Raw genomic sequence first — 4,956 nt, 5'->3', positions numbered from 1 at the left:
TACAGCAAAGTTAAGATACCTCTCACATTTACTAGACAGGAGCCTGCTGTGGATTTACAGTATTGTATTGTCCTAATAGCTTGGTGGACTGGGTATACCCAGCCTAATTAAAGCATTTGAACCTCCTTCTGCACAGAATTAGTTAGGCAGCCCTGAAAGATACAACTCCATGGACAATCATATCCCCATGGCGACAGAAACAAATTGCTTTTTTACACCGCTGAACTGTCGTCACTGCTCCACTACACTTGGACAAAGCGACGCTTTGGTTTTGCAGACCAGGAATGCTATGCATTTCTCTTTCTTAAAAATGGCAACATCATAGGAGAGGGGAAAATCTGCCTTTATAACATCAACATTTTGTTCTTCCTATGAGAACCACGACCACCATACACAATCCAAGCAGCAGTACTACAATAGAGGATAGCTTCTAATCTATCATCAGAAGACAAATATTTTCACGTAAACCCTAGTTGTGTACATCCTCCTGCAAAGTCATCAGAACAGAATCTGTTAACGTGCAGATTTTCTATTTTACAGTGACACCTGCAGTGTTAGGAGGAAAGTGCCACTAGCAAGAGCAGCACTGCTCAGCTGTTTCACATTAGGACACATGCTGATTAGATTTGAGGGCAGGCTGTGAAGCAGCATAACACATTTTCAGCCTCAAAAGACACTTTCCAAAGAGCGCAGGTCCACCACAAGCTCATCTATAGGTTTCATGAAGAGCAAGCACTGATTGATTGGTGTTAGTAAGCAAGCCAGGATTTCTCCTCTCCACTCCTGAGGTAGGGTGAAATCACACCTCCTTTTGAAACAGTGGTAGCTTCCAAGCCTTGCTTGGATTTCACCCTTCAGATCTTTAATTATAATGACTATATATGATTCCTGTGTCTTTAAACAAGATTGTGTTTGAAAGCTAGTTGGGGAAAATAAGCAGCTGTTGAAAACATACAGTACAGTAAATCCTGTGTGTTGGGAAATTTAAATTCAGGAACTGATTTGTTGTCTACATCCCAGGCATGAATTATCGGGAATTCCACACACACTATTATTTTTATATCTCTGGTGATCTTTCTGAGAGTTTTCAAATTTTAAAAAATGGCAATTCTGTCTTCTTTCTGTTTTGTTTTGTTTTGTTTTGTTTTGTTTTTTCCTAACCAAATGCAGGCCTCACCTCTGACGTGCAGGTGCTGGCAGCTCTTCTCATAAAGCAAAACCAGGACTGAGTGTTTCTAAGGTTTATTGCTAAGTTTGTGACAAAATGTCCCTCTCCACAGACAGGTATGGTTCAGAATATATTTATATATTGTCCCTCAGATGTAACTGTGCCATTCATGTTGAAACTGCTGAGCTGCTGTGGGTAATCTCATAAAATAAATGCAACTGCTGCCAAAGAAATGGTGCATGCTACGCTCTCACTAATACTATATTTGGCTATATTCACTGGTTCTTTCTACAGGTTTAACCGTCAGTGCAACCATTAACAGACCTACAACTCTTGAAAAGATTCAGTTGTATCCAACAGTAGCCAGACTTCAGTAAGCGATAGATGTTTGAAGTACAGACTGCCAACAGTAACGATCAGGTTCTCTGAGGAAAGGGAATGTTTCTTAGAAGAAGGTACGTGAACAAAACTTCTTGCATATTCAAAGGAGCGAGGCATTGAATCCTTCCCAGAAGGAGCTGATGGCTATATTTCATGCTTGTTAAAAGGCATGCCTAAAGACTTTTAATTTCACTGCTTACATATATGTCATAATGAACTTTTTGTGTACAGAAGTAGAAATATATATGGAAGTATATATTGGAACAGGAATGAGGATTTTTTTTTTTTTTTACTTATAGTGCTGATATTCCTCTTAGAAGTGGAAGAATGAGAGAAGGGTTAAAAGAAAAGGACTAGAATTGAGGAAACCTAAGATGAAACCTTACATACCTACAATACACCAAGGAAATAAGCATATATTTGCAGACCTTCGCCTGTCACTACTTTCATGTTCCTGTTTCTGATGGGCACATGGATGTGTCTCAGGTGAAGCACTCTACAATTTATGGAAAGCAAAAGTTCTGCCCTTGTCTCTGTGACTGCACCGAGGTCTTGGGAAAGTTGCAGATTCGTGTGTGGGCATAGATATTTTCAGGCACGCCAGCAATATCTTAAACCAATTATTTTATTTAAATTGCTTTGAGACTTCTTGCTTTCCACCTTTTTTTTTTTTTGTCTCATCACTTCTAACTGAAGGGATGTTTTCTTTTTACACTGCCTGTGCTGCTACTTTAAGCTTTTAATCCACCTCTTTAGAAAGTGCTGTTTGGTGTACTGATCCAGCCTTCTGTGTACATGTCTTGCATATTTGTACAGCACTCAGCATGTTGGAGCCCTTATCTCCATCTGGGCTTCTAGGTGCCAACCTAAGTAATAATAATATAAAGAAAGTAATAATAATTACAATAATCTAAAAAAGAATAGGCAAAGACTACACATGTGACAACAGTCCTTGTAGCAGACAGCATATGGAGGTCGTTGCAGTGGGAACACAAGGTGGGAAGGATTTCTGGGCTTGACTGGTGAATGTAAAAAGGTTAAGGAATATAAAAGAGTTCATTCTTTGAGTCACACAGCAAATGTAAAGTGTGGATCATCAGGCAGACCTAACTGCAGGACACAGAGCTGCCACCCAACTTAGAGTACAGCTAGCTTTGAAAGATCTAACGAACGCTAATCAAAGTCTGGACAAGAATTACTACACTTTACTGGAGGAAAAACAAGAGAATTCTTACAAACCTATATTAAACCAGGCCCTTGAACACCTTGTAGAAGTATACATTTGCCCAAACTGCTCTCAAAAAGTACTTGCAGGTAAGCAATGAATATTATGGTCGGTAGAGAATCGCACAACGCAGTCTCACAAATGAATCAACAGGCCATTTAGCACAGTATCTTCAGCCTAATCTTCCCTCAGTTATTAATTTGTCTGCCAAGCCCTCAGCTAAAGGAAGAAATTCCACAGGTAATTGCTTTTTATGAAACTTCCTTTCTGGAAAACCACCAGCTGAAAAGAGGAATGATTTCCTCGGAGCCTCCTCCAGCTCAGGAAAGCGGGAGCTGCCGCTGGGAACAGCGCGCTGCTGTACGTGGAACTGGGGTGGGGCTCGGTCGGTCCCGGCTCCCCTACATTATGGCAGGAAGGGGCTTGCAAGCTCAGCTCTGAGCTTCAGAGGGGGGGCAGAGGGAGAAAAAAGAAAGGTTATACTGCTACCTGCTGATAATCAGCTGTCTTAAATGGTATCACCACTTGCTTCCTACCTACACATCTGTAAATCCTCCCTCTTCCTCCCACCCACTGCAGTGTCTGTCTAGCTCACCAGCCTAAAGGACATGTGTTACCCACGCAGGGGTCCTGGCCCTGGTATTACTACCTTAGCATCTGGACAAGTGCTGCACTGCTTTTTCTTAGCCTAGGTAACTAATTTACTTTCCTACATCCCTGTGAGATAAGAAAATGTGTGGGACTCCAACACAGGAGGAAGCAAAAGCAATGTGATTTTTCAGGAAGGCTGTATCAGATGTGCTGGAGCAAGCAAACTCCAGACCTTAGGTGTAAGCTCTCTTCCCTCTGCAAGCCTTGCTCCCGTTATTTGCGTATGGTTCTGCTTACCTGCTTGTAGAGACCCAGCAAGTTAGCAACTGGCCAACTAAAATAGCACATGTTTGATCTGACGTGGTTCTGATTACCAGTCTGCTAATTGCCATGTCTTTGGGCACAAATTTTATATTCCAGGGCTTGAGACTTGACTTTTTGTCCCTTCTGTTCCCTTCCCTAGAAAGGAACCAGTTACTTAGCCACATCTAGCCAGTTACTTCACCACATTTTAATTTCTTGTTTCCCTACATATAGTCACTGCATTCTACATATTCTTCTTTCATAGAACACAGGCTAATTTTTGATATCATATAGCAAAACATGTATATATATTATCCTCATCTACTAATTTGACTTCCAAGTCAGTGGTGCTGTTTCTTACCAGGCACTGACTGAACCTGCTTTACTAGTCTAGTCTAGTGAATAAGCACAACTGTGTTTGGTTTGGGGAAGGCAGAAATAGCTACAGGCAGAGGAGCTGTATCATCTTTTTCAGGGCTGAATTCAGCTGAACGTGTATAGACTATCTGCCCTTGGGTTCTGAAATGATAGTGGTTGGAGCACTTGCCTAATCTAATCCTTTATACCTTAAAACATGCTCAGCTTTGTTCTGCAGGTCTCAGGTACTATGGGATTAGAATAAAATGTGACGAGCTTTGGTGCTTAAGCAGTGTTTCTAAGGTCATCACTTATTCCCTGAAATAATTATTTCTGTTCTCCTGTGGAGGTTGAGATGAGGAACTGGGCAGGTTGAGAGGACAAGGGTTTGTGCTGTTCATTGGAAAAAAGTCATTCAGACTACGTTGTGGAAGCCCCAGAAGGAAAGAAAATGCAGTGAAAGCTCATTTCCACCCTGCCTGCTGTATGCCCCTGCGCACTCAGGACATGGATAAAAAGGCAGAAGGGAATCGACTTCTCTAGGGGTCACTCAGCAAGTTAACGACAGTCAGAAACAGATGGCAGCCCAGTGCCTAGAGCACGTGGGCACAGTGGGGCTGCCTGCCCCCTCGAGTGCAAGCCTGTGAGACCCTGACCTCACCTGCTGGATAAGCAGGAGAAAGTAAATTCATTCTGGATCTGAAAGATCATCTCCCTCTTTGAAAGTGTGACATGGAAGAGCTCTCTAGATTTGCCGTGAACTTGCTAACCAAACAGAGAAGCATGAGAAAAGAGGAGCCGTCTGTGCAGCTGCCTCTCATTGGTGCAACGACATGTAGACTAAAAACTCCAGATAACTAACAACAGAGCAAAGGTAAAGCTGTTTCTTTCTTCCATAAATACCAAAGAAGATATAACCTCTGAAGAGTTT

General features: G+C 42.0%; 1 long non-coding RNA gene across 1 annotated transcript; it reads left to right on the top strand.

Annotated features, from left to right (window-relative positions):
- The first annotated feature begins 694 nt into the window (after nt 1–694).
- LOC148051468 (uncharacterized) lies at nt 695–2,409 on the top strand. Its single transcript, XR_015700201.1, has 4 exons — nt 695–788; nt 1,171–1,284; nt 1,463–1,623; nt 1,849–2,409. It is a non-coding gene; the product is annotated as an uncharacterized LOC148051468 (long non-coding RNA).
- The last annotated feature ends 2,547 nt before the right edge of the window (nt 2,410–4,956 follow it).

This window comes from Nipponia nippon, unplaced genomic scaffold (genome assembly GCF_047370975.1).
Source record: "Nipponia nippon isolate SJK-2023a ecotype South Korea unplaced genomic scaffold, ASM4737097v1 scaffold_6, whole genome shotgun sequence".
Taxonomy (NCBI): Eukaryota; Metazoa; Chordata; class Aves; order Pelecaniformes; family Threskiornithidae; genus Nipponia; species Nipponia nippon.
The sequence above is the reverse complement of the archived record's forward strand: the minus strand, read 5'-3'. Positions and strand labels throughout refer to the sequence as shown.